General features: G+C 38.1%; 1 protein-coding gene across 6 annotated transcripts in view; it reads right to left on the bottom strand.

Annotated features, from left to right (window-relative positions):
• LOC107556814 (catenin delta-1) overlaps positions 1-13,116 on the bottom strand; it is a 37,951-nt gene extending 24,835 nt beyond the window's left edge. For 2 of the 6 annotated variants that reach the window (XM_016240039.1, XM_016240040.1), the window contains exon 1: positions 12,739-13,114. The gene's annotated coding sequence lies outside the window, so the exon portion shown is untranslated. Of the gene's footprint in view, positions 1-12,738 lie in introns of all 6 variants that reach the window. The other 4 variants (XM_016240036.1, XM_016240037.1, XM_016240038.1 and 1 more) reach the window with 4 other exon arrangements.

Raw genomic sequence — 13,116 nt, 5'->3', positions numbered from 1 at the left:
CCAAGCCATTCACACAGGACAAATATGACTGCTGAACTCGCGTCTCACAGAAGAGATGTATAGAAAGCCATGCAAAGTTAAAACGGTTTAAACTTTTAGAAAACACGTCACGAATTTGTGGAGGTTTATTCCTTTTCACTGCGTCTCATGTTTTTAAATGCAATCTGTGTGAATGGCGCTTCGGCTCTTTGGATTAAGCAAAGCATAAATACATGATGCTGTTTTGTTCATAATTGTTTATGCAATTTTTAAATGCACATTATTTTGCTCATTGCACCCTTCTGTGGCCTCGGGATGTAAAAAGTTTCCTTGAGACCTATTTAATCTGCATATAAAACCTTAGAAATAAGATATTTGTTTAATTTTTATTTTGTGTGTGATTGTTAAAACAAAAAAATATTTGTTGTTTGTCTCAAATTGGGTTAATTTAAAAATGCAGTGGTTAAATTTAAACATTTTTTATTGTTCTTTGTTTAAAAAAAAAGGTTATAAAAAAATTTCAATAATTATCAATACCGAACGATATGAAATATTATATCGTTGATAATATTTTTAGCTATATCGCCCAGCCCTATGTGAAAGCACAAATGAAAGATAAAAGCTTTGACTAATGGGAAGATTATCCATGAATAATGAACTTAAATTTCAGCTTAAAATGTATGGCTTGAAAAGACTTTGGAGCAACGCAAGTAAATATTGACAGTTGTAACGGCTGCATAAAACGGAACTATAACACATGAGTCATATGGACCATTTTAAGGCAATTTCTTAGTAGAACTTGGTAGTCTTTGATCACTTTAGGCTTTGCTGCAAGGAAAAGAACAGCATGAACATTCTTCAAAATCTCTTAGTGCGTGTTGCATACAATAACATCATATGGGTGAGTGAATAACCAAAATTATTTTATTGATCTATGGCGCATTCATTTTGATTCTTTACATGTGTAATGATGTCCAGTGACTTGTTTGCATTATTTATGCATTATTTTATTTATTTGTAAGACTTTTTTATGACTAAATTTGGTAATGGGAGAGTAAAAATATTTTTAAAACGTACACCGTTCAAACTAGGCTGCTTATGTTGAAGTGTTTGGGATGTGGCTTTTAATGATGAGACCTTTTTTGTAATCAGGCTCTCAAAAAGTATATAACAATTTGGATATAGATTTATCGGCCAACATATCGGTTATCGGCTTTCAAAAATAAAGAGTAATCGGTTATCGGTATCGGCCAAAATTTTCACATCGGTGCATCCCTAATTTTTAGGTAGAATATTCCTTTAAAATAAAGAACACAAGTTTCTTAACAGCTCGTCAAAGCACTCAAAAACAGGGGTCTTTAACTGAATACCGAATCGAAGACCTAATATAAAACCAATCTGTGCCTTGAATCCTAGCTCTGCAGGGATAGAAACTTCCTAACATTCGCAACAATGCCACTGCATAAAGCAAAAACACAACTGAGATTTCTAGACATCCACTAAACACAGAACAACTATTTTAAGGAGACCGCAAAAGCACAATGATCCAAGAGTGAAAAAAGAATCCCGAAAAACAAACAGTGGCTATCATGAGAGCAGGATTGAAATGGAAGCAAGCAGGAGTCAAGGCCAAAATGTACAAAACAGCAGAATAGGAAAAGCTCCCCCCCCCGATGATTCAGGCAGCTAACTCAACCCACAACCAGCTCACAACCGCTCTCTCTCCCTCTGTGTGTATGTGCGAGACCGAGAGAGAGGAAATATTTGCAGCTGTCTGCCTAGTGGTTAACTGAACAATAGGAAATGTGTGTCCACTACACAGAATCAGTTAAGAGAGGGACAACAGCAGCGGGGTGTGCATATGCCGTGGTGATTTTAGTCCGCTGGGGGGAGGGGGGTGTGAGTGGGTGTGATCGCATTGTCCTTGAAAACACAGACGCAGCAGTCAGTTTCAACTAGGACTGAAACTGTTTTCCACCTCTCTTCGACTTCCCTCCCCACAAAGCAAACAGAGTCTCGTAGAAAGCGAGGAATGAACACACACACACACGCACATATTCCAGCTTGTATTGTGGCATGTCAGATCCTGTCTCAGCTCTTCTGGCAGCTTGAAAATAACTGGAAAACACATCCCTTACTTTCTCCTTATATGTCCCTCTTTTTCTGTATTCCCTATGACATATGTCCTCATTCTTTCCCTAACCTTCTGATTGAAGTGTGTGTAACCAATGACTCATTCACATCTCAGATCGTTTCTCACTGACACATGCATCATCAAGACAACAAAGACTTCTGATACACTTTTCACAAGTAAAACACAGAAGGGAGTGTCTAAATGATAGTGTATTATACAGCTCTTGGGAATCCCTAATTCTGATTGGTCGATCGCAATATTCTGTGGTAAAATATTCTTTTATTTGTTGTGTTAAGGGCTTTTCACACTGAACGCGAAAATTCGGGACGAATGTTCGGTGCGATGACGCTTTTGAATCGAAACAATAGATCCCTATGGGGCTATTCACACCAGGCGCGATCATTCGTGGCATGAACAAGCAACAATTTTTTTCTCGTCGCTCCGCGATGAAACGGGATGTCTAATCAGATTTGAGCTTAGATCACATGCTTGGAGCAGCTGCTGTTGCACAGAAAGGCAAAGAGTGGTGGCGCTGTTTCGAAAACCAGTGTAAACAAACACCGAAGAAGAGTATTCCGTTCTGAGCGATTCCGAGAGAAAAGAGAGTGGATGCTGAGTTCTTGTTATCTTTGGTATCTGAGAACAGATTTATTCTCACATGTTCTTAATATAATTTCTATTAATTCTCCACTGGACAGTTGCACATCTCTCATTTCACTCTGTGGTCCCTTCGCCCATTGTAATTTCGGCTTAAACCACTATTTCAAGGCCATATGTTTGTTAATATAATAAGTAGTTTGCATTACGTGAACTCATGTACAGTGAATTAGTCATTAATAAACTGGATAATAGAAGGACAATGGGTGTGCTTTATTTCACGATAATGATCAGCCTAATGTACATTACTAACGTAACTAATTGTTTCGGAGTGTGATTATTAAAAACAAAATATACACGTGTAAAATTTTTAAAAAATTTTTAAAGTTCCAATTAAAACATTATTGGAGTACATTTTACAAGAAAACACATTTTAAATTTGATGTTTAATTCAATGTCTTACTTGCCATTTCTTTGTAATGATTTCTAAAATTATGCTTCTATACCAAATTTTTTTTTCAGTGTACGTGACATTGATTAAAAATCTAAAAAATAGAAAGTTAAATGAAGCTGTAAGGATGAAATGTTCACAATAAGCTCATTAAGGCGCATTTAGAAAACTGATCGGGTGAATTTCCATTTCATGCGGTAACTTCATAGACACACAGAAGTGACACCTTGCAAACAAGACACTATATAACTGGTTCACACAAACAAAAATATATCTTCGACTGTGTCCAAAACAGAAGGAGCTTCCTTGCTGACAAGTCAATGAATTCACAGACTGCAGTTTACATACCAGGAATAAGGAAACAAGTCTTCTAAATCATAGACCAAAGAGACAGACTTCTAACGCAATATAATTCCACACACTTAATGATTTCTCGCTGATGAATTCAAAGCAAAAATTTAAACACATTTTTAAAAAGATATTTTCTTACTTGCCATTTCTTTGTAATGATTTCTAAAATTATGCTTCTATACCAATTTTTTTTTTTCAGTGTACGTGACATTGATTAAAAATCTCAAAAATAGAAAGTTAAATGAAGCTGTAAGGATGAATTGTTCACAATAAGCTCATTAAGGCGCATTTAGAAAACTGATCGGGTGAATTTCCATTTCATGCGGTAACTTCATAGACACACAGACGTGACATCTTGCAAACAAGACACTATATAACTGGTTCACACAAACAAAAATATATCTTCGACTGTGTCCAAAACAGAAGGAGCTTCCTTGCTGACAAGTCAATGAATTCACAGACTGCAGTTTACATACCAGGAATAAGGAAACAAGTCTTCTAAATCATAGACCAAAGAGACAGACTTCTAACGCAATATAATTCCACACACTTAATGATTTCTCGCTGATGAATTCAAAGCAAAAATTAAAATACATTTTTAAAAAGATATTTAAAAAAAAGGTATTAAATATACAAAAAAAGCACTGATTATATTCTCTCTCTAACACAATATATATCAACCAGATGAAGACTTCCAAGCAGACAGGATGTCACACAAACATTTGTGACCCTGGACCACAAAACCAGTCAGAAGGGTACATTTTTCGAAATTGAGATGAATAAATAAGCTTTCCATTGATGTTTGGTTTGTTAGGATAGGACAATATTTGGCCGAGATACAACTATTTGAAAATCTGAATTCTGAGGGTGCAAAAAAACCTAAATATTGAGAAAATCGCCTTTAAAGTTGTCCAAATGAATTCTTAGCATATTACTAATCAAAAATTAAGTATTCATATATTTACAGTAGGAAATTTACAAAATATCTTCATGCAACATGATATTTAGTAACTTCGCAATATGAAGCAAAAAAAGAATGGTCTGACTTTAGTTTTGTGAAACTATACTACATAAAACATATCTGAACGAAACAGCAGACGAGCTGAATGAGACGCAGATTCACTCTCTGACAGCAGGTGGCACTGATGAACAGCAATGATATAGTGTTTCCTGGGTTACCGCTGTAAACAAAGCAGGGCCCTATTCACAAAACATCTTAAGGCTAAAAGTAGCTCATAACTCGCCCATTTAGGAGAAAATCTTAAAAAGAATGGGCGTGTCAGTCCTAAATTTAGAACTCCTACATTTTTGTTCTAAGACTATTTCACAAAGCGTTTTAGCGCTAAAATGAGCTCCTAAATCTGTGAAACGTTAGGAGTAGTGAAGAGGACTCCTAAGTCACTAAGGCCAAATCTGAGCTGTCCTAAAATGGCTGTTGCCAGCAATCTACCTCGGAATATAAACATTTTAGAAACATTTAACGATAATGAGCTTTTAAAAAGGTATCAGCTTTGGTTTGGAGATTATCCCAATTACAATTTTTTTATTATATCCTTAATATATAGCTGTTCTCACGTCCAGTTTGGTTTTCTTTTATGTTTGCATGTCTTACTATTAGTGGTTGACCGATATATTTTTTTTGACAGCCGATGCCGATATCTTGGAAAGCATGGTGGCCAATATAAAGCTGATATAATTTTATTTATTTTAATTAATATTTAAGAAAGTTTAAATAATTTGAAAATGGATTTAAAAATAAATGTGTAAAATAACCATACTTATACTTTAGATGACAATGTATTTTTCACAAATAAATAAATATTAAATAAAACATCAACATTGTAACCAACAGGGCACTAAATAATCTGGGAAGATTGTGTGCATTGGGAATCGTATTTTTTCAAATAAAGCCAAGGTAACAGTCATTTTATATACAGCACACAGTGAAAATAACATGAATACGACAGTGGGCAAACGGATAAAGCACAGCATAATTTGAAATCACGTGTTTAAATTGTCGATCGCGCATCTCCAGTGAAGATGAACTCTCCTCCTGTCCGCATTCAATTCGCACAGACCGACCGTGACGCAGAGCATACGCGATCATGCAGGATACAAATGCACACTTCACAAGATCTCAACTAGATTCGACTAATTTTGCAAGGTTTGGGAAATTAAATGTTCATTAATAGACATTCAAAGATTTGTTCATATGCGTATTTGCTGAATGCTGACGGCAAACGAGACTGTATTATAATGTTTGATTTTCTATTACTAATAACAAAAGCAATCATATAATACTTTTTTGTATACATTTTAATTCCTTTGTTTAACCGTTCTATCTGATTATTAGACAGACTTCTGTCCGTGGACAGAACTGTTAACGATGACAGCGAACAAGAGGGAGAATGTGAGCGCTGTGTGCTCAGACGCTGCCGTTCTCAGCGCAGTCAAAATAAAAGTCCCGCCTCAAACGCATATTTGAAAAATGCCAAATATCGGCCGATATATAGGTTGACCACTACTTACTATCAGCCATGATTATTCTACTCTGCTAATTAAAAGCCTGTTTATATGCACATTACCAAAATTTTATTAGTCGCAGAAAAAAAAAAATTCCACATGAAGTGGCAAAATCACGCAGTCCGTGACGGACAAATCGTTAACGGCTGGTCTATGTGGTAATCTAGTACATCTTGCAGGACATACATTCATCAGCTTCATCTTTCAAAATAAATGTAAAGACAGCCCGAAAGGGGAGTCATGTGACAGACACGGTGATGAAGCTGATATGTGTGCAGTACACAAGCCACGGTTAAGAAAGCTGTCTCCACTGTGATATCTCTCTCTCTCTCTCTCACTCACACACACACACACACACACACACGATGCGCAACAACCCGCTTTTGAACAGTCAAACTCAAATACATAAAAAAAAAATTCCACATGAAGTGACGAAATCAAGCAGTCCGTGACGGACAAATTGTTAACGGCTGGTCTATGTGGTAATATAGTACATCGGGCAGGACATCCATATGCTCTCCTAACATTCATCGCTTCAGCTCTCCTGTTCAAGCTGAACAGTAGCGTGCTTGGCCTATTGCATGACAGATGGAGGCGCCGGTGCGATAATTTGCTCTTAAAATACTTCATCATTTTTGGTCATACAGATAATAGTAATGCATCTTTTGCATCTGTCAAGACTCTACGTTTATTCGTGTGCACTCAGAATAACAACAAAACGTTGCACTTTTGTTAAATAATGAAAGCAAACAGGATGTGCTTTCTGCGGTCTCGGACTCTGTGAACTTGAGCGCGTCACTTCGAAACTCCGTGTATGTTTGCCTTATTACAGACATGAAAAATATCTATAGACAGCGAAACTTTTAAATGAAAAAAATTCAAATAGAAAACAAATATTCTCAGATTATGTAAACCATATAAAGCATGCATACAGGCGCATACTGCGGAGATCTATGCCCCGCCTCTCTCAAACGCTTCGTTTTCTACAAAGTCCCTCCTTCCGACAAGTGCAGTCTGCTCTGATTGGCCAGCTGACCCAGTGCATTGTGATTGGCCGAACATCGCAAGCACTCAAAATGTAACGCCCCTTACCATAATCGCCAGCTTCATCTTTCAAAATAAATGTAAAGACAGCCCGAAAGGGGAGTCGTGTGACAGACACGGTGATGAAGCTGATATGTGTGCAGTACACAAGCCACGGTTAAGAAAGCTGTCTCCACTGTAATCTCTCTCTCTCACTCACACACACACACACACACACACACACACGATGCGCAAAACTCCGCATTTGAACAGTCAATAGCAAATACTTGAACTAATAACAAAACAGTAACTGATTCAGAAGCGCAGATTGTCATAGCAAAGTCAGAATTACCTTCTCTCCTAGGTTCACGAAACGGTCGTTCATAAAATGCATTGCTGTTCTGTTGTAAGTCATCTTAAAGATTCCTAAATGCATCTACTTTCGGAAGGCCAAATAAAGTGCTTTTGCTTTCGCCTAGAAACACACAGCGTCTCCCTGACTATGGCTGCTTCAACACTAACTGCGGTTACTGAAACCACGCCTGCTTTCTTTGCGTGCACATTTGGGCCGCATTATGCTAATATTGCCACATAATGAGGTAGATATGTGGGGGCGTGTTAGAACGAGCCGTTTTAGGGGGGCGTGGCAGAGTCTTAACTTTGATAAAGAATCTCTCTTTGGTTTTGAGACTTTAGTCTTTGCAACTTCAGGGATCTTATCTATGCACAATCAGCTTGTAACACTCCAAAGAGAAAGGAAAACTTGAAATCGCATCATATGACCCCTTTAAATAATGTTATTGTTGTTCAAATAAATGTTCAGTGTTGTGCTGCTGTGACTTCACATGAGCAGGCTCACTATTGGCTGTTTCAGAGGTCGAGGGCAGCCATTTTGGGTTGACATTCTTGTAGTCCTTAGTTTGTGACACTTAAGTGTCACCTCAATCAACACTTAAGAATCAGTCTTAGACTTTACTAAAAGTTGCTTTTAGCTTCTTTATACATGTATCCTACTCTTATGAAAGTCCTACTTGTAACTAAGAATTTTTTGACAATTGAGTCCAAGCTTCAGACTATTCTTAAGAGCATTTCTGAGAAGTTTTATACATATACGGGCCCTGGTCAAATGCCAGTCCATATTAAGAAAGCATGATTCATAATGCAGCAAAACCCCACCGAGACTGCCCTGAGCTCTGGTAGGATTACAGAGACAGTGCCCTGTGTGACATCCACGACGTATCATCGAAACCATTTGATTCTAGAACTCTCATGACTGACGGAGGTAGGAATGACAGTATTAGACATAAGCCTACCAGAGTAATTTAATTTGTCAGGTGCTTAATCTTTTGCATTCTTTAATGGGATAGCAGAGGTATTAGACAGCTAAGACACTAAGCATCCAAACACCTTGGGCCGAGATAACACTTACAGTAAGATACAATATAACAGGACACAGCTTAAACATTAAGGAGAAGTAAATAGATCTTGCTGTATAACAGACTGCAGCTGCAGCAGGCGGTCAAATATGACCATCATATGCACGTGGGAGGCAATTCAGACAACAGCTGCTGACTTCTGTTCCAAATATGTGGATTATGGGAAGAAAAACATTAAGCGGACTATGATGTTCCTTTATATGGAGAGACTTTGAGACAAAGTCAATACAGGTGTCTGAGTAGGAAAACACCTTTATACACATACCAACATGAGAATTCTGATAATAGACCTTCATCAGTGTAGTCATTTAATTTTTGACAGGAATGAGAACAAGGCTGTGAGGGACAGAAGTATGGTGTGTTTAATGGACTGTACTGTTGTTTAACAATAAAACCGATCTTTGGAATGACTAAATGTCTTTCTGAGACAACATTCAGTAGACAAAACGCTATAAAACAGTCTGAAAGTTAAAAGAGAGTTATAAAATTACGTGATCTAGGACTCTTATGCCACTGTAAAAACTAAGTCTATCGCTCACAGCCTTGTTTTCATCCACGTTAATTCAATATGGCGTCTAACCTGACTAAGGTGTATAGCATAGTACTATTTCACCACACATCATGCATGCTTCTGGGTTCCTGCTGACTCAGACAATGCTGAAATGTAAAGAGCAACACCATCAGCACTGGCTTGGCTCCAGTCTAATGCTCAGTGAACTTTGGTACACACGCAGCCAACTGATCTGCAAAAAGCCATGCGTTTTAACCAACTAAAACTCCAACTGCATTCGGTGTGTGTTAAAGCCTCAAAGCATTTGGGAAGTATCTACTAACCTTTTCTGCACAGACACGTCAATTAGCCATTACACATTGACATTATAGCCTTTACTTCTCATTCAAACAGCTTGCAGTCAGAGCGCAGAGACCCGGAAATGGGAGTGCTGGTGACGTAACGCTTTTTAAACATCAACCTGAGGCCGTTACTGCAGGTAAAAGGTAACAAGGAGGGGCAGACTGTCCTCTCTTCCTGTAATGACGTTGCCTGGAATTTGAAAACCTAAAGTGTAGTGTTGTAACCCCTGAGGAAAAGAGAAGGATGTGCTTTTTGTTTTGTTTTTTAAATAATGCTTGGAAGAACTATTACCAGCATGATTTCTCTCCACAAAGTTTTTTCCTTTGGAAGAACTGCAAAAGAACAAGTGGTACTATATTTCTACTTTGGCCAAATTGCTTTAACAGAGACATAATTCATATATTGGACCTTTTTTGATAGAACTGTAAAATTATTCTTATGAACATTTATAAGTGCATAGAATTTCCCTATACATTTGAAATAATAACTCCGTTATTAAGCAAGCAAGTCCCTCAGCTCCTATACAACTTGCATAAAGTCAGCAAAACTATAACTCTTCAGCAGTTATTACTCCCAAACTGGGTTAGATGGGATCAACTTTAATGACAAAAACACATTTTTCAAAACCAAAATAACTTTTTGGAGACTGCTGTTGCCAGTAATATGTTAAAGACTGACTGGTTGGTTCTTCTCAAATATTGTATTAAAATAAGATAAGAGGTCTACAGTAAGATTTTACACACCATCAGTCCTGTCAGTTCTTTCATCGCTATTTAAGCTGCCATTGACAACACAATGTTTAAAGAGATAGTTCATCCAAAATTAAAACTGTCATCAATTACTCTCCCTCATGTTGTTTCAAACCTGCATGACCTTTTCCTCTGTGGAATATAAAAGACAATATTTTGAGATTTTTTTTATTCTCTCTGTACAAGTCAATGGTCACCCAAACTGTCTGGTTACAAACATTCTTCAAAACATTATTTGAGGTCTGCAAAAGAAAGTCATACAGGTTTGGAAGTACATTGGGTGAACCATTGCCATTTAAGAGATAGTTCATCCAAAATTAAAACTGTCATCAATTACTCTCCCTCATGTTGTTTCAAACCTGCATGACCTTTTATTTTGAGATTATTTTTATTCTCTCTGTACAAGTCAATGGTCAAACTGTCTGGTTACAAACATTCTTCAAAACATTATTTGAGGTCTGCAAAAGAAAGTCATACAGGTTTGGAAGTACATTGGGTGAACCATTGCCATTGCTTCAAGCAAAAAAAAGCTGTGGCATATTGTGAATATAGTCACTGTCCCAGCATGCAGTGGAACGCCTCATTGCTTGATTACCAAGATTACTACATATTAAAAATAAGAAAATGTATTAAAAACGCTAGCAACATAAATGAAAGTCTTGAATTTATTCTGTAAGTTCTGTAATTGTTTCATTTTAACTTCATAAGCAAAAACAAATACAAAAATAATAATTAGAAAAGGTCTTGAATTTATTCTGTAAGATCTGTCATTTTTAGCTAAACTTCATAAGCAAAAAAAATATTTTTTAATAATAAGTATTATTATATCTTTGTAATGTACTACACTGATTTATTTTTTACATTGATGCACACTACAATTCAATACTCCATTATGATGTACTGGTATGCTATGTTAACGGTCTTTTGCATGTATGTTAGTACGAAATAATTAAACGGTGTTTTCAAAAACAGCGCCGTGTCCTTCCGCGTTTGAAAGACACACCCAGCTGTTAACAACATTAGAGCCGGTCATTACCGCGGTCAAACTATCTGGTTACCCGTCCTTGAGGAGTCGTCTTCAAAGACACACCTGCCCTCACAGTTTTTGACTCATTCGAGCTTCCTCTATGGGTGGGGGGCGTCTTAAATCGGGCGAGTGTACACACGTATCGGCCTTTTCAGGTCAAGGTAAGCGAGCAGGAAAAATCCCAAACATTCCTGCTCTGAAAGCCTCTCAGTTTCTGCTGAGGGTCTGATAAGCATCATGAGCGGCACTGAATCACGACTCGTGAGGTAAAGCACACACATACAGTGTAACCTGCTGCTTCACGCGGGTTGTGTGTAAATGAGATTCACTGTTAACACACAGACAGACAGACAGAGAGAGAGACAGAGAGAGACAGAGAGACAGACAGAGAGAGGGAGAGAGAGAGAGAGAGAGCCGCGCCTTTCCCTTCCCCCACACACACCCTTGCACTAAAATACTAACTCAACAGGTTCCCAAACTTTTTTCCCGTAATGATTATTGCGTATACCCGATGACTTAACTGACCGAATTTCGCCCTCTTCTGGGAAAAAAAGCCGCAGATAGGAGTCAAAGTCAAGTAAACCTGAGAGAAACAGCGCCGTGGCACCTGTGAGGCTCAGAGCAGATACGCGGACGCGAAACTACATAGGCTACTTGAACTCAAAACATGCGAATCTCGACGCAACACACTGTGCAAAAATCATTTTCAAATCCGATACATTACCTCCCAGTTGGAAATCCTGTTATTTTGATTTCAATTAAATCGACCAATTCGTTAAGAGTCACTTGTATTTATTATATTTAAATAAATAATACACACACCCCACGGGATACTATATTTGGCAACTTTTGGTATTCTCCATAAACTACGCTTTAAATTACTTCCGCAAACTCAGGTGTGTTCATGGGCCTTGACCCGCTTTACTTCAACGCAGTGAACGTTTCAACCCCACTGCCATTTATTCACCCACAGATGCATTACTATCCACATCTAGAAAGAATTTCGATAACACCTATACTTAGTTCTAAATATATTACAGCCCTAAACGTGCAAAACTGAGTAAAAGTGCAGATGATGTCTATAAACCTTTGAAATTGTCACATTATAACGTTAGATATGAGGCACTGACGCTAATCTAAATCAGTTTCTGTATTCATTTGCGGAAATTATGCCTTGAACATGATTATAATTAATACAAGAACGGGGTCATGTTTACTTACGCACATAAAACAAAAGAGTTCTCAAAACCAGTAACTTTATCTGTTCCGTTTATCCTGGATTTCTGCAATTAGGTTGGAAAACCACCGAAATGCTCCGCTCCGGGTTATTCTTCCACAAAGCCTGCGTTACAATAGCAAGAGAAGACTACGCACTCGATCCAGAGGTGAACTTTGAGGAATTTCAAGGAAACAAGCTCCCTCCGTCCCAAAGATCCTCCTCACGCTCGTGCCGTTTCGATTAGCACGGCAGCTAACTCCACTAGCCTGCTAACATGGAGAGCTGGCTAACTTTGTTCTACTCCTCAATTACGAGGCCAAACAGGGAAAACCAGAAGACCACAAAGAAAGCCATCAGAGAGATCAGAACAAACAGAAGAGTTTCCATAGAGTCTACCTTTGTTTTTGGTTTCGTTAAAGTCCCGATGTGAGGTCGTGGCCTATCGAAACGGGCTTCTCTATGGCCAGTTTCAGATTTTCCAAGCGGTAGGAAGTGATTGTAATTCCAAACGTTTGCTGCTCTATATTTGGGCGTTTCAGCCCCACGCTACGCCAGACGCATCTGCCCTATTTTATGAGTTCGCTTTCTATCGAGTGGCCTGTAACGCGTTTCTCCCGATGAAGCAAAACAAAGAAGAAACCTGAGATTCAAATTGAAGCAGTCTTTTTAAAAACCCACCAATCTATCTGGCTCCCCTTGTTCACTCCTCTCTTCGCTCGTCGTCCCACCGTGAAGCGTCTGACCCCTCCCCTGTGGAACAGGAGTTCACCGAGA

This window comes from Sinocyclocheilus grahami, unplaced genomic scaffold (assembly GCF_001515645.1).
Source record: "Sinocyclocheilus grahami isolate Dianchi unplaced genomic scaffold, SAMN03320097.WGS_v1.1 scaffold579.1, whole genome shotgun sequence".
Lineage (NCBI taxonomy): Eukaryota > Metazoa > Chordata > Actinopteri > Cypriniformes > Cyprinidae > Sinocyclocheilus > Sinocyclocheilus grahami.
Note: the sequence above shows the minus strand (reverse complement) of the source record. Positions and strands in the feature narration are given on the sequence as shown.